General features: G+C 39.5%; 1 protein-coding gene across 1 annotated transcript in view; it reads left to right on the forward strand.

Annotated features, from left to right (window-relative positions):
- Window positions 1-17,954, forward strand: part of LOC135083913 (C-terminal-binding protein) — a 119,480-nt gene that overhangs the window by 22,115 nt on the left and 79,411 nt on the right. Inside the window, exon 2 of the mRNA XM_063978666.1 lies at window positions 11,299-11,333. The gene's annotated coding sequence lies outside the window, so the exon portion shown is untranslated. The remainder of the gene's footprint in view (window positions 1-11,298; window positions 11,334-17,954) is intronic.

The raw sequence follows: 17,954 nt of genomic DNA on the forward strand, positions 1-17,954 counted from the left end.
GTCGGTGTGTCTTCGTCTGCGGTTTATTTGGAAGCTTTATATTTTACTTATGGAGGATAGGCACGTGCGGAGCGTTTAAAGCTATGTCTAGGCAACTGGCAAAGTGAATTAAAATCTAGAAGATTTTTTTTGTGGTATTTAAAATTCTTCTGCGTTAACTTTATCATCAATTTCCTTCAAGTTTCTACTATCATTTTCGAATAGGATATTTGTTATTAGGAGTTAATAGTATAGTATTGACTTTATATCATTGTTTAGTATTATAATCTTATCAAGTAAAATATTTTGATTAACATTGAGCTAATCATAAAAAGTATTGTTTGTTTAGTCATGGTTTTGACATTGTGGTATTCTTTGTTATAAAAATAACTGCCTTCAACGTTATTATCTGTTCTTTTCACTACTCCAAAATTAAATACGAATTTAGAGTGCCTGCTCCAAGCGTTTAATTTCCTAAATCATATTACCAACTACGAAAGTACGAATATTCTGTTTATGTAAGTGCTGTTACAACTTCGCACATTCGTGTGTTACTTCGCAACTTCGGCCACAGAAAAGTTTGGATTTGATTGCACTTAGCGTAATGTATTCATACGAACTTGAACACTGAACTGAGAATCATATTTGAATTAGCTTTAAAACTAGACGGAATAAATTATTATTCCATTTCGGTCCGTGATTTATGTAGATGACGTGACTGTTATTTTCTATATTTTAAAGTCGAGATAAGTTGAATTCTAAAGGAGTATAAATGCTGTGATTTAAAATCCAGCTCTCGGAAGGTTAACGTACCGATGTGGAGATACCCGCACAGCTGCTGCATGCAGTTCCGTTCGCTTCAATTTACTTTGAACTATATTTTAGTGCACACTCGGGCGATTACTCGCAACTTGACGCTTGAACTCTCCCCCGCTCGCAAACTACGTAAGTACATACATGCGAAACACAAATTCACATTAACACGCGTTCTCAACTCGATCGTGTTATGTAATCTTGCTCGCTTTCTCAACCTCTAACTCGCTTCGCCGAGTTCGCAATTCTCATTGCATTCGCCAATATTATATCTATCCACGTACATTACTATACCAACATTGTCACCCGAAATCATACACGCTAATACACTCTTCCGCCACACGAATCTGTTACCCAAATTGGGAACAAAGATCGTGTTTGTTCAATATTAATATTTCATGGAGTCGTTCACCTTGTACGCTCGAATATTCTGCACGTGTTGCGTCTTCCACACCATACAATACCGCGAAAACGGCTGTATTAGCAGAACAATCGTTATCTAGTGTTTGTACTCGGTCTCTATTATTATTATTAGTGGTCGTGGGTATCGCTAAGAGGAAAACGTATCTCGAAATAGCGCGATTGTGCGACTCGCCGGCCGGTGTGGCGTGGTGGCGCGACGGTCATTATTCACTTTTTGCAGCGAGTGCTAGCGTTCGACAGACGCTCGTTCTGTCGACGTGGCCTTTTTTGTGCGCTCTCGGTTTGATACGGCCGCTTTGTCATTTTTGGACGACCACTCCGATTTCCGGGCTAGTTACGGCCGCCGCGCAAATTGCAAATTAAAAACAAATCGGCTTTAGACGGTTGTTTGAACTCGATTCCCTCCAGTAGCAACTGTGATGCGAAATCGAATTGCTTCGCTGACGGTTTTTCTTATTATCTACCTATTCTCTTTATCAGAATTGATGTCCCTATTGTCGTTCTCGGATACACGTCTCCTGCGTTTCATCTATCGTCACTTTAGAGTTAAATGGCTATTCATGCCCCCGTGGAGATGACATCTGCTCCCCAAATCTATTCGTCTCCAGACAAGCCAATTTAGACAATTCGCTTTATCGCGTGAGTAATACAACACTGTTAGAAGTTTCCGGCTCGTTTTCTGTTTAAATTGATTTCTTCGATTCCGAACACCCGGCTTGGCTGCGAACTTAATCGAAGCGGTGCATGTTTGTTTGCCATCTTGTCATTTTAATAGAGTGTTCCAATTTATAAACGTAGTCGCCCGAAAACAACCAGCGATAGTGGTAATTGGAGTTGGGGCGTTCCCCAATTAGTGCGATTAGAAATGGTGTGGCCGACGCCAAATTGGATTACATGCCCGTGAAATACTGTATAGTTCCTCGACATGCGACTCCGTGTCACCTTTGAGCTCTGTTTAGGCTGTAGATTACAATTTTAAACGTTTCGCGTTATCGCACGTTGCGCAATTCCCGCCTTTAATAAATACACGTGTTATCTCGCCGTTCGAGAAGCTTCGTGCGTCCGCGTGGCGCTGCGCTGCGCCCGCGTCCGATAGCGCATCGGGGACACGCGAATTGTGCTGGAATCGTTTCGCATAAACACTGCCGCTGGAGAGTCATAGTGGCGTGCACCGATCGTAAATTGCGTTTCGCCGCTGTGAAAGGCGACCGCGGCTGCCAGCGGTGCATTCACCGCTCACCGTATCGAATTTATCGCAAGATCGATACGCGCGCAAACCCGCCAACGCTGTACCTGCGCCTAGCGACGTCACCACACGTGGCGGCGGGGATGATGCGTGTGTGTGAGTGCGCGCCGCGCCACGATTATATGGAATTCACCGATTACGCCACCTACCTACGTACAGCCGTGCGCCGAGTGCGTCCACCGGTAATAATAATAATTAACCGCCTCATTATTGTTATTCGCGGCGGCGCTCGCTGTCACCGGCAGATAGCCGCTCGCTAGCAGACACCGCGCGACTGATTCCCGCGCGTTCATTGTGGCCATTGTTGTCGGACGAGAAGTCCCCCTTTGTGTGTAGTCTACCTGGTCCCTAGATTGACGCGCTGAATTGTTTTACACAACCAAAGCGTCTATCTAGAAAACAACTGACAGCGCATCACTCGTAACATGTTGACCTTGATTCCGCTCTTATTCTGCCTGAAATAAGAGTTACTTTTGCAGCGCAACTGTTACACTTGAGCTGTCAGTGTATAAACTTCACTTTGTGGAAGTAAACAATGGCGCGATTCCTGATAACAACGTCCCCAATCCTATGAGGGCAGAGCTACCCTGTACCCTTTACACGAGTACGGCGTTCACTGACCTTGTGCGTCACAGTGAGGTAAGTTTGCTCAAAAATAAAATAAGGAAATTTCCTCACTTTGCTTCTGATTCTGACCTTTTTTGTCGGCTCGTGTCAGTTGAGTCGTGCCACTTATATTGCTAACCGGTCAACCATGTTCGCGATGTCAAATTGGTGTCGAGAGTCGTTCAATTTGGATGTTCTTTGATTGGAGTTACGTTGGCTGCTGCCGAGCGTTTGAAGTGGTTGCCCGATTTGTTTGACGTTCAAGTTGTGGAAAGGTAACGATCGAAATGTTGGGCTTGATTTTGTGATAACCCAAAATCCAACCTGAAAGATTATTCCTGTTTTACCTTATGATTACTGTTTTCTTACCTTTGTCTCTTGTTCTTAAATGAAGGGAGAACTACCTATCTATATGTTTTATACACCGCGACATACCTTCCTAGTTGTAATTAGATAAGATTTTGAAACTGAAAAGTAGGTAGAAGTTCTGGACTTTACCGTCTGAAGATGCTCTGCTCAGTTGGACACCAGAATAATAGTGGCCCATAAGTAAAAGAATAATAGAGCCATATGCAGGCCTATTATTAATTTCGAATGTGACACAAATAAACTGCAGTTTGCAGTCGACTTTGTGCAAATGCATTTGATGTGCGAGCCGCGTCCGTGACGTGATCGATGCGGTGAAACGGGCGGGAGACGCGACCGACATAAATCCGATGCGGCGTTGTTTGTGGCACAAACAAAATATAACCGCCATGGCAAAGAAGGAATTGCTTTCGTATGTTTACGTAGACCACCCATAACATAACCAAAGGAATTCTGACTGTTGTGGAAAACTTCTTGACACAAACTGACTTAGAGGAAACAAATTCATGCTTGGTTCCTCAAATTTGCCCCTGACCTTTTGGGGTTATCTGATTCTTGAATGGAAGATTCGCAATTCATTCAAAGTATACCTATTTACAATTGAGTCTGAAATTGGAAATGTAGAGCATGAATTAAAACAATATACGCAACGCGTTAAACATGAGCCCAGATAGAACAATATTTACTTTTGAAATGTCATTTCTAATTCTCAAATAGAGTCATATCCAAACTATGCTGTTTTCTGTGCACAAGGATATCTCAAGTAATTATTTAATCAACACACATTTCTCATCTTTGTCGAGTGGACTGTTCTCCACACACTATATGTCCCTGGGATAAAAACGAGCCCCCGCCAGCGATTTATGAAACAGCTCGTTTGATAGCGCTCCCGCTCGTTCCTTTTTCGAATTCGAAACGTCCTGCTAATTAATGTGCGCGTTGGAACGCATTCGGCAAGAAGTTAACGTTCTGCGCAACCCATTTTGTATGGCCGCGGTCTGTCGTCGACTCTCGAGCAATAATTTGGACGGCGATTAACGATAAGTTTTGTTGTGACTCGGACGGAATTCGAAGTGAGATCGGTATATTCATCGGACTAATTGCATCCCTATTTAACAACGGACTGCGATTTAAGTCCTTTGTTAAATAAAGATAAAGCTTCATTTAGATTGACTGAAATTAGCGCTTTTTTGAAATGATCGGAAACTTATTTAACCAACCCTTACGTCGTGTGTAGTGGGGCTCTGAGAAATGGACTGATAGAGGCATATTCCTCTGAGAATTTTGGAGTGTGGGATTAATCAGTTATATGATGATGATTAAGGCTCTATAACTTAAATGTTTAGTGTGTTGTCCAAAACCTTTATGATAAAAAATGACGAACCATTTTGGGCACATTACTTTGGCTGTAACAATGAATAAGTTAAGCACTCAAAGCAAATGCAAGATTGCAAATAGGTGGTTTAGTTTGCATCGGCCAAATAACCCAATAATTATTGTGTAATTGCACCGTATGAGGTCTGAACATAGTTTGCAAAATCGCACATAATATGCAATATAACTGCGGTGTTTGCAGTAATCACTCAATACAAACACGGCTGTACATTAAACCTGATTGAAATGCCTGCCTGGCTAATTCTCTCACGCCCGTATTCACAAACATTACTGTGAGGACTCAGTGTGCGTGGTCGCGCAGAGTGACTCACGAACCAATCACAGAGCTCTATTTAACGCTGTGCGTTCGATTTGCTGCTTCACTTAATGCAAGCATCGTTTTCGTTTGTGAATACGGGCGTCAGCAATTAATAGGAAACGTGATTATTTTATAATCAATGCAAATATTTCACGAATGATGTCATTATTATATCACACACGGCCTGCTTTTGTCTGTACCGCCTGGTGTTATGTTAATATCAATATTTAATTTACATTTTATCTCTGATGAAATTCGTCTGTCGCATCGGTTTAATTAAAACTGAAGGTTATCGGTTATATTAAAATTGAAGATCAATATTGCTCTATGAAATTGATTGTATTTCGTTCTCCAATTTATCAATATTGAGAGAATATTAATGGCTTGATTCATATCGTCTGTCTATTAAGTGTTATTTTGGACGCTTCTTTTTGATAAATGTATTTTTTATCGCATTAATTTAAAGAGCCTTGATCGGTGTAATGATAGACATAAGAAAGAAACTTAAGTAAGATTGAGAATGAATTTAAAAATAATTAATTTTAACACGCTCTTCTCAACTCTCACATTAGTCTCAACCCAAAGTAACAATTCTCATAAAACATACTTAATAATTAATAGCTTCTATTAAGTATTCGTGATTTGCACATAACTTACATACATACACGTGTGTTCTTGTGTTACTAATTGTGTGTACTCTAAACTACGTCAATCAAACACTATTTGTATACAAATGAGTCGCATACATTTCGTTAAAGAATAATCGTATTTTGTCCACACCAGTTGGTGGTCTACACGTTTTTGGATCGTTAATTTTGTTAGCGTTTTCATGCTGTGAAGGCTGTATAAATTAATTTTTTTATTTAATGTTCCTTCTGTCGACTTACTGCTTTCTTTCAAATCACACTAGATTTTTTTGTTGCAAAATAACACTTAATAACTCTACATAAGACGGCAGTGTTTAGCTCGAGACTTTCAGCGACTTGGTCCACGGGCCAAATAGTTTTTCTTCCAGTGACTGGACCAGCGATTTGGCCAGTGGACCAAGCTAAAAGAGGCCCAAGTCACTGGAAGACTGTTTAGCTTTACATGCTATTGTCTGTCTCTCGAATTAGGCTGGGTTGCACCATCACTGTAACTTTAACAAACGTTAAAAGTCTGTCAAACTCCATACAAAAACATCGGTTATGATAACGGTTAAAATAAGGTGGTGCAACTCAGCTCGTATTCACAAACATTACTATAAGGTCTCACCGTGCGCGTGGACACACAGGGTCACACACGAACCAATCACAGAGCTATTCAACGCTGTGCGTTCGATTTGCTGCTTCACTTAATCAAGCATCGTTTGTGAATACGGGTGTTAGACTTGCAATCCTTAGCTAAATTAACTCAATCTGATTATACAACTACAAGTTCGCGGTTACTTTATTACTCACCCTGTTCGAGGGGTTAAATGAACGCGTATAATTTGATGTTCTCTATTTGGGGCGTGGGTCAATCCCGTAATATATTCCGAAGTCCCCCTTCGCCGCGTGCATGACCTAATATTCAAACGCGGGCAGTGCAGTTGCACTAAAACCGTTTATAGTCGCGTCAATATTTATTTGTGTAGAGTGCTCTTTCGTAATATTTTGCTGGCAGAATAAAAATAACATTTGGACTTTTCTCTTTGAACAGCATTTTACCTATTACTTTTTAAACACAATATGCTTCAGGTATGTTTTATTCGTTGGGAAAATTGTCCTGTAAAGGAATTTTCATTCAGGTCTACGTTATAAACCCTAATGATGAGACCGATTTATAAACAACTAGCTAGAAATCGAATTCGTTAAAATGAAAAACCACCAAAGTAATTTACCCAGAAAAGTCTATCTAACCTAAACTTCTCACAACCACTCAATTAAAATCGCAACTGAAAACGAGCCGAGCAAACTTTCCACTCGCTTAGCAATAGACCAAAACGTCTGTCTTTACGTTACGTAAGTTTCACATTGCACGTATCTCCAGTTTCGACCTACGGCACTGCCACTTTCTTTAATAGCCGCGTGCTGTATACCGGCTATAGTGTAGTTGTGTTAGTGCCTAGCCTACAAGCGACCAGACCGGTTCTGCAGGCTTAGGTTAGGTCGGCTAGACTGGAACGCTGTGCATTCGCTGGCGTTATAGCACTGCGTGGATACAGTCGGTTTTGTCTTGGGTTTAGAGTTATCATTGGATAAAGTTGGTAAGATTATGTGGGGATAGCGGAGAAATTGTAGGTACTTATGTATTATCTGAATTTTCATCTATTCTTTGTCCCTAAGTCTTGGAAGAGTAGACTTATTTATTTAAGTCACACCCACGTTCATCTAAAATGGATTAAGAAGATTATTACAAAGAACTGCTTCACCAAATAGCGCATACTATGTAATTTTTCCAGTTACAATGTCGCGAATCTCCTCGTGGTAAGCGTAAAGTATGAAAAGACACAATGTATCGTTTACGAGCATTTTAGTAGCTCCTTAAATGTAAGGTTAAAATACATTCTGATAAGAACCTACTTGATTCTGAGTAACAGTAACAATGTATTGTTTGTTTATTGGCTAATATTCTCCCAACTCCGGCCCACTTGTCCTATAATATCCCTCGACGACGCCCTTTAACTCCCTCGAATTTCCGCAAACCCTTTCTCAGCATGATGATTAATACACCTTTTAGGATTACCTCTCAAATTCGTTCGATGTTGTTTAAGAATTCCATTACGCTGTTACGTAATTTTACGTCATTTTGCAAAATAGTCATTCCATAAATCATCTATTTATTTATATTAGGAAGACCAGGGTAGGGGTGTCAATGTCACCAAGGCAGTATGCTAGAATACCAGAAGAACGATTGCTAATATTCGCTCTTTTAAAAAAAGTTTTTGCTCTTGCAATGTGGTGTCGTTTGTTACCAGACAGTGACATTGGATTGGAATAAATTGCAATGAATATAGATCTTATTTTTTTAATGGCGCCTTTAAGATTATCAATCAGCAGCTAAACATTATGCATACTCATCGAACGTGTCAGAAATGTAACAAACGTGAATCACATCGTATCGTTTCGTATCATATCTCTGAATTTGCCTAGTCATTGAAAACAATAGTTTTTGCATTCCATTTTGTATAGACAACACTGTTGCTCGAAGACTTAACAAGCGCATTTGGTCGCAATTTACTGTCACTGTTGGAATGGATAGGACACTGTTGTAGGCAGACGTAGTTAACCTATGCCCCGTGACATTTTGCAGTGAGAACTTCACTCGGGGCAGACGACTCATGGGAAAGTCGCTTGAGAGTTGAGACCTAATTTTGTTTCAAACATGATACTGACTCTAGGATCATTGATCTTAGTAGACACTACGTTGATGTTTTCTTTCGTGTTTTTATAAACGGCCATTTGCAAAAAGAAACTTGTTCCTGACCTGACAATAATATCTATAGAATATTGTCGCCACTTTTTTATTAAATCTTTTTCTCTTTCTCTAGGCACAGTTATCTATCTGATTAATGCGACTTTGAAGTAAAGTTTACATTCCTAGAGCGTATCATATAAATAAGCATCAGTTTATTTATACCACATTTTTTGTTGGGTCGACGCATCCGAAACGAATATAGTGATTACGCGCAACGAAATTGCTCTGTCACTCTCCATCTAAAAATATTGCACTTGGCACTGAATGAAACGGCGTTAACTCTTTGAACTGCCGCCAAGTTATGTTTTATAAACGTGCGCCTATCTCGTACTATCATTGCACCTTGATAACCGAGTGGCGATTATTCGGTTGTACACAGTTTAACATTCCTTCTCCATTTTTATTCAATCGAATCGCTAACATCTTCTGTTTTGAAGTGATCGCGAAATCTATCGAATGTTACATTCTCATCATTATTATTTCTTGTTCTTGCTGCTTCAACCTGACGATGGGGTTTTTCCTAAATACATTTTTTCCTCAGTTGATCATCATTATACTTACATGATTGAGATTATACTCGAACACCTTGATCGCAAATTCTTGCATTTATGATATTAAATAACGGTACCTGAAAAAATAAGCTTGAATGAATAGGTCCTTTCTCGATTTCACTTTAAAGTTTACACAAAAATATTGTAACAGACAGATTCTAACTCATATGGATATGACAGATTCGATATAAAGTCTAGTATTAGTGTTCCAAAGTTGTCAGCAAAAGCTGAGCCTGAAACTTTCGAATTGTCTGTTTGTTTAACTTTGTCTGCTCTCCATATTGGTCTAACTCTAGACGCACATGAAACTAAAGGATATAACATTTATTTTAATTGTTATAGAGGTAATTTTGTCAACAAAAATGTCTATTAATCTATTTAGATGTTCTGACGACTGTACATTCAAGATTTTTGTCAATATCGGCTTAAACAACAAACTTTAAAAGGTCGCATGTCAACTCAATATTTTATTACTTGGTAAAGTTGTGAAGTCCTATTATTAACGGCACGTATTTTATGTGGATATCGTTGACCCACAAGTTAAGATATAACTATCCGTTCTATATTTCACTTTAGACGTCTACGAAAAGACCGGTGAAATGTTACACAATTTATAGTTAAACACGAACGTCGTCGTCCTTTGCAAACTTGCAAATAATTTCTAAGATGAAAAGACTATTGAAGATTGAAGTCCTAATTCTTATGCACGTTTGAACCCTGTTTGACACAACTACTGTAAGTATTATATAATCCTAATGACTTCCAAGGTATTTTCCATCAATACGTATCTCTACATAATTAGCGAATTTAAGTGCTATTCGGAAATCTATAAATGGACATACTTAGCTTTTCTTACAATAATAATGAACGTGTTTCGGTGACAAGTCTCTTTGTGAACCCCGTGTGCCCCACAGGATAGTAAAACCATGTAAATTTAGCTAGACAATATTTATGTTACAACAAAAACTTGTTCCGTAACCTTTACCCTCGAACCACCATCAAACTATTACAACACGCCCTAATACCTTCAAAGAATAAATCCCCCGTTGAATGGAAAAGTTTAACTTAATACAAGTCCGGGCGGTGATCGGGCGACCTACGCGAAGGCCGTTCTCGCTTTATTGATTTTTTATGCGCATTGTCCATTTCGTCCGCGGGCACAACGGGAGCGGGCGGGGCGGCCCGATCGACACCGAACATTGGGTCAAGACCGAAGTGACAAAAGTAGCTGAGAAATGCCGAGGCCGAATCCCGAGAGGGTGTTTTATTATGGAATTAATAAGGATGGAATGTTTCGCTGTCCAGAAAATCCATTTGTCTATAGTTAATCTCAGTTAGGTCTTGTTATATGGATGGTAGAACATCTTTTGATTACTACTGACCAGATAGTTAATAAGATTTCAACTAAGCGTTTCGACGACTCGTTTATAATGCGAACAGCTAGGGACTAAAATTCGCTGCCTGCTGCTGTATTTCCTGAACACTATAATCCGGGCGTTTTCAAGGCGAGAGTGAATAGGCAATCACAGGGCAGATATGTACCATCCTAGACTGCATCTCACTTAACACCAGGTGCGATTGTCTTGTCTAGCATAAAAAAAACTAAAAGTTCCTATATTCACGTTTCCTTGACCTTTATATTCGTGCGTTTTGATAAGCCTTTTCCAAGGCTGTCCCAATTGCTCGTACAATACACCTACAACCTACATCTTCATCGAATTGAAGGAAGATCAATTTCGAACTAACACGCTCGCTCTACTGGAGAAACCTTTATTGATGAAGCCATATAAATGTCACTTTCTACAAGTTCTTACATTTTTATCACTTTCATAATAAAAATAGTAAACAGAACGGCGGAATCTCAAAGAAGAAGTTCAGCGTCCTTGTAATCGTACTGCTAAGCAAGGAAATTTTTCGTCTAAAAATATAGAGCTCTGACAATACTTTCGTAAATATTTTTGCAGTAGGTAGAGTTTAGCAGTTTCATCTAAGCCTACGATTATGCTTTAATTTATGTTTCTTGATTTCCATTGTTACTAAAAGCCGAACGACCGTCTAACCATAAATAGGATTTCAGACTTCGCTATCTTTAGCGAGCTTCAAAGCATTCCCAGGCTCTCTCTGTGTCTGTTGGTTGTTTAACAAATTGAACATGATACTAATTTGCCCTTATTTTGTTCCAGGTTATAGTCGCTGTTGGATCAAATTGGACTACAAAGTAAGTTTTGTTTACCATCTATATCAGATTAGTTGTGAATTATTACATCGTCTCTTGTTTGCCGTGCTTGCAAATTTAATTAGTCTCAACTCTCAACGCTATTTGAGGTCAATACTAATTTATAGCTAGAAACTACTTTATGTTAAGAAGCCAATATTTGAACTTTCCGAGTATTGTTTGTTCGTTTATTCCGAAGTCTTAACGTTTTTGCGAGTCTGCCGACAAATTAATTACCGATTTGTTGCGCCAACTAAGCCGTGAATTACGTGATAAATCAACAAGTTTCCAAATTTAGCTCTTGAACTCGGTAAATAATTCCTTTTTCGCTTGTACTGCCTTCATAAAACAAGATTGGTTCAGAACTGAGGAAAAAAATCGATATCCCAATTCAAAGTCGGCGTTCGTGGAAGGCAAAATTCCTCCAGTCTAATTTCGTGTTTGCGTATTGGGGCGTTCGAGTTTCGGCAAAGAATGCGGTGTCGCGCGGGTGGCATTGTCCGCCACGCGGCGCTCGCACACTAGCGTACCTGTATGTATAGAGTACATACATGCAGTGGTGTCTCATCGAACCCCGGCACATCCCATCGGCCATACCCACCGGTGACGCGTTTTCATATCGCTTGCCATTGCGATCTGTCTTTGTTCCCATGAGTTATGCCCGGTGTCTCGACAGTCCGCTAGATGAACGTTAACCGCGCTACAAATCATCGAGACTGCTAACTCACTCCGCAAGAACTTGACCCCCCTCCCCCCTTGCCCATCCCCGCACACCCGGCGCCGTCTTCCCGCTAATTCCCACCCCGAAACGACACATTCACCGCCGCACTCTAAGCGATTCTCACACGAAAGCCGCAATGACGTAAACACTACAATCGCGCGCGCTTGCGACGTTAAAATTACATCGGGCCGTTTGAGCGCGGCACACACGATCATTAAACGTATATCTGTTAATAATAATTGCGATTGTCTGGTTGTACGTGCGCGGCAAGTTATGGCGCAGTTGCCGGGCGGCTCCCCTCCCCCACCCGTGACCCCGCCGATCTGTGGCGAGAGGCGCATCTTGAGATGAAATGGCATTCAGTTTCATTTTGCGACGGCTGAATGGGCGCTCGGCCTACATGCATCCGATGTGAATAGCGTTACCACGTATGCGATTCTACATGTACATACCAGCCTGGCTATGCCTACACCCGACCCGCCCCAGCGGCTCTTGGAAACGCGTTGATTCACACAGGCACACTTGAATGTCACATTCATTATTGTAATCTTATCAAGCGTAAGCCTCACAAAGACAATAACAGTCGCGACTCGCTCTTATATGGATAAGTAATTGCGATAGGCATCTTTATGTTGACGTGCGGAATATGAATACCTAGTTATCCAACGGAAAAATATCCGTGTAATGTGAAATTCTTAATTGCGTCTGTTAGTTCAATTAGTTGTGCAGTTCGCGTTCTGGTTCGGTTGTTTTAATTAATCAGCGCTAAAGAAATGTGACCGATTCGCAGATGTTTTATTGCTGGCCATAACAAAAGAAAGTCGCTGACACGCGAGCGAGTTTCGAAAAACAAAAAGCTCAGCACCTCTTACCGGTTATTCGCCGGGAGGTCGGTCGGTATGTGGTGTGGGTACATACAGATTTTCCGTTAACTTGCACATTTTTACGATCACGATCGCAGCGGGCCTTAGTCGGTAATTTAACACAGGCCGGCCGGCGGAGGCGGCCTCTCACGACGACCGGTCCCCTACGTGATCTCCGGCGACGCTTGCAGACTCGATAATAACTACGTGTTAGTGATGCCCGCGAGTGTATCCGAGTAACGGATATTAATTAACGTTGCGATACTCTTTCTCGATTTATCTCTGACGGGGGATCGCGCTGACTTGATAATTACCTGCTTTATGGTGAATGAGGTTTCCTGATCGATGCATATTTGCAGTCTTTCACAAGATGGAATAGCGCTTTCAAATAAAGTTTTATAGATAGTTTATGGATTGTATCGCAATCCATACAATCTTGGCAATCCAAATAGCACGTGGATTGATTGGTTGATCCATATAACCACGTGGACGTGATAATAATAATAATAATAATATTTAATGTATCCGGAGTTACAAAAATATGCCCTCTTAAGTAGCTACATAATATGTATAAACATATCAACTAACTTAGGTCTAAGCAAATTATTAGAGGTTTACGATGACAGCTGTACTAGTATGCACTGTGTCACAGCTGTCAGCGTCTTCCACCTTCAACGTTACAATGACAAGTTAGTAAATTTGTGAGGCCAAGCTCCCACAGGAGCAATCACCAAATTTAAAAGATTATAGGTCGTGTGTAGAATCGCAACGGCACACAATCAATTTAATTTAAAAGCTAAAGAAAATCAGATCTAATGACCTTATCAACACGACAAGGTTGCAGACTGAATGGCTAGTGGCGAAAATCTATGGGAGCCAGGCAAAGCTTAAATTATGTATCGAAAGACAGAACATAATAGAAGAAAACAATAATACTCAATAAAACTAGACATGTATGTGTTGTGTATGACTGAGTGATTCCTCACGGTGAGTGTGTTGTGTAAGTGTATGTGAGGTGTGTGTGTGTGTGTGTGTGTGTGTGTGTGTGTGTGTGTGTGTGTGTGTGTGTGTGTGTGTGTGTGTGTGTGTGTGTAACCAAGAAAAGTCTTTTTACTAATAATGTTTTGAAAGTAATTCCTCTGTTTCTTTGTAGTTAATATTAAGTAACCACTGTCGAATTTTTTGCTTACATTTGTAATGAGGCAACGAAATGATATCGTTATGCTTATTTCCTACGTTATATAGGTGGGAGCTACAGACATAATACTGGCGACTGGCAAGCGAAGTTTTATGGGGCTGGCTAAGGCATGGTCTTTTATTATTGCGTTTGGATATTTTATCTAAATCTATTTCCTTATGTTTTCGAAGTATGGCGTGCATAATGAAAAGTTGTCTAACAGTTAGTACTGAGCATTCAGAATATAGTAGTGTGGTACTGTACCTGCGAGGTTTCCCAAGCAGCACCTTAAGAATAGCCCTTTGCGCTCGCTCTGCAAGTAGCATAGTTGTAACACGAGCACCTCCCCACGTAACAATACAATATTGAAGAATACTCTGAGCGAGAGCAAAGTAAACGCAAAGTAATGTTTCGCGATCAGCCGAATTTCTCAACTTTCTAAATATCGGTAACAGTTTTCTGATGCGACAAGAAATGTTTTTAATGTGACTATCCTAGTTTAACAAATTGTCAATGATAAGTCCCAGGTATTTTATAGATGATGTTCTTATAAGTTCCGGACAGGTACACTTGTCAGTTCGATCACACAGGGTGTGTACTTTGACATGAAAAAGTTTAGGAGGTTGCGTAATAATACTGGGAGAGAAAGTTAGGTATTTTGTTTTATTGATGTTCAAGGTGAGTAAATTTTGATTTAGCCATTTCATAACTTCACGAATAGACTCCTCAGCACGTACTCGAGTCACCTCCCAATCTTCACCATGTATGATTAACGCTGTGTCATCTGCGTAAGTGACAATATTGCAGTATGGGATAGCTTTTTGACACAGGTCGTTAATATAGACAAGGAATAGTGTCGGACCTAGTACACTGCCTTGCGGCACACCATAAGAGATACCTACATCTCGACTTCTGAAGCTTCCTATTTTTACACACTGTGTACGGTCAGACAAATAGCTACTAAAAATTTCTAATGCAATTCCACGTACACCAATACTTTCCAATTTACGAATCAAAAGAGGCACAGGGACAGTGTCAAAAGCCTTAGCCAGATCCAAAAATACGCCTATAACCTTTTGTTTCTTATCAAGATGACTAGCTATCGTTTGGGTTAGTAGCAGAGTAGCATCTTCAGTGGATTTATTTTTCATAAAACCGAATTGATTTGTTGCAATGACATGATTATGTTCTAAAAATTTCGTGAGTCTTATGTTCAAAACCTTCTCCAGGATCTTAGCTATTACAGGTAATACCGAGATCGGCCTATAGTTTCCGACACTGCCCCTGTCGCCAGCTTTGTAGATAGGATGCACCAGAGCTTTTTTTAGCACGTTAGGAAAAACGCCAGTAGACAGACATAGATTACAAAGAAATGTAAGGGGAGGAATAATAAAGTTTTTGGAGCTCCTGATAACTTGAGTTGGAATTTCATCAATGCCTGCAGCTGAGTTAATTTTGAGATTTATTATAATATTTTCAATTTCACTATTATCAGTGTTAAACAGTACCATTGAGTCAACATAAGATGTGGATTGGTTACTGTCATTGAAAGCTCCAATTCCATTTGAAGATCGATTGTTCAGAATTTCGTTTGCCAATTTTGCACCAATTCCAGCGAAGTAATCATTTACTAGATTCACTGAGTCAGTAGGGTCATTATTTAGGTTAAGTAATTCACTAGGTGGGGGAGAAGTTTGCTTCATGTTTGTTATTTTATTTATAGTGGACCATAAACCTTTAAGATTTCTTTTATTTTTCAGCAGTTCTTGTTTCTCATATTCTAGTCGCAGTTTTTTTAGAAGGTTGTTGCAAAAATTGCGATATCTTGTGTAAGTAATCTGAAGAATTTTGTTATTTAAATCTTGCTTAGCTTTTATATGTAATTTATCTCTGTTACGGATGCAGCGTACAAGACCCGGAGTTAGCCATGGTTTAACGGTACGATGGCGGTGAGGAACTTTAATATTTTTAGAGTGAACTTTTATAGCACTTGAGATTATGTTCGTAAGGGCTTCAGCTGAAGTGTTAGCGTTATCCGTATTATAAACAGCATCAAATTTCGTATTTTCTAGAGTTTTTGTTAAGGCAGGAAAGTCTATTTTCGAAAAAAATGTATTAGCTTTATACCTTTGAACTTTATAATCTAAGCTGAAAACTATTGGGGAATGATCCGTTACCAGAGAGTCTAAGATAAATGTTTTAGCACGTTTGTCTGATCGGAGCATTACATGGTCAATACAATTATCATTTCGAGTAGGAAAAACGTGAGCTGGTAGAAGACCATGATGTGCCATGAGATCCAAATACTTATCGGAGTTTGAGTCACCATTGCCCGGAGATATATTTATATTGATGTCTCCAATTATAATGATAGATTTAGCAGTTTTCAAAGATGAGATACACAGATCAAGACTGTCACAGAAATCTTCAATGTTTTTATAAGAAGGGGACCGATAGATAGCGAATATAGTAAATTCATTATTATAACTTAGACAAAGACAATTCGCATCCGCCACTGAAGGTGCAGTTACAGTGTGTTTTAAATTACTAAGAACGTATATAATGACACCATCATTTTGATTTTTAAAGTTAGACATATAGGATGTATAATTTTTTATTTCGGGAATTACTGTAGCTTTACTCAACCAGCATTCTGTTAGTATGAGTATATCAATTTGGATATTAATTCTCGCCAAAAGAACTTCAAGGGCATTAAAGTTACAATTTATACTGCGTATGTTGGTATGGAAAATATTTAGAGCTTTCTGTGACACGTCAGTGAAGTGTTTAATATCCTCGGGACAGCAGATCATCGAGTCCGAAACCTCTATGGAATCGATATTTTTAGTAATATTATCAATAAACATAACCTTTGCATTTAGATTCCGTGACCCGCATCCTAATTGACAGAGTGTAGCTATTCCTTGCAATAGCGAAACTAGAAACAGATGAAATTAATGTGTGTTTTTTGTAAGTGTGAGTGTGGGAATGTAAGTGTGATGGGCTACTACAATAAACATTAATTTGGTTACAAATTTTTGATGTAAAAAGAGAGTGTTCTTGACAGAAATAGTAGTGACAAGAGTAAAATAAAATTATTATATACTGGAATATCCAAGAAAAATACAGAAACTCACAAAATAGTTCTAGTCACTTATCAGATTGAGAGAGCAATTGGTCCAGTTCAGCTTGAGAGTCAATGCGGACGGAAGTACTTCCCTCTCTTTTACGAAGAAACACCCTACCATGTGCAGTCCAGCAGAATGCGTAGTCATGTTTCTTACCAAACTCTCTAGCGAGGAAGTACAACTTTCTTGCTGTCTGTGTCAAACATTCCACAACAAAAATAGGCTTTGGTTGGCCAGCGATCTTGATATGACCAGTATTCAACTTGTTGTTTTTGTTGATTTTGTTAAAAGTTTTAGCTGATGTGAGGATTTTTTCTTTCAGAACAACAGAGGAAAGATCAAGAATGATTGGCCTATTGTCTCTGTTTTTCGTTTGAAGCCTGAACACATCTCTAATATGACTTCTTTCAATATTGACATTAACAGCCTCGCCAACTGTTTGCACTAGGCTTATGAGATCCTCTTTAGATTCCTTGTTCTGAGTAGGGATGTTCCGGATTTCAATGCTAGCCTGCTTTTGTATCCTTTCAAAGTTTTCTATTTTATTTTCTAAAATTTGTATGTAGGCTAACTGGCTCTTTCTTTCAGTTTCCATATTTGCGAACCTGTTCTTCATGTCTTCATATTGAGCAGACATAAATTCCATGGACTTCATGATGTCTGCATTTTGTTTATGTATGTCGTTGATACTTGCTTGAAGGGTGGTTTGTTGCTTGCTGAAGGCATCCATGGATT

This window comes from Ostrinia nubilalis, chromosome 24, assembly GCF_963855985.1.
Source record: "Ostrinia nubilalis chromosome 24, ilOstNubi1.1, whole genome shotgun sequence".
In the NCBI taxonomy this organism is placed as follows: domain Eukaryota; kingdom Metazoa; phylum Arthropoda; class Insecta; order Lepidoptera; family Crambidae; genus Ostrinia; species Ostrinia nubilalis.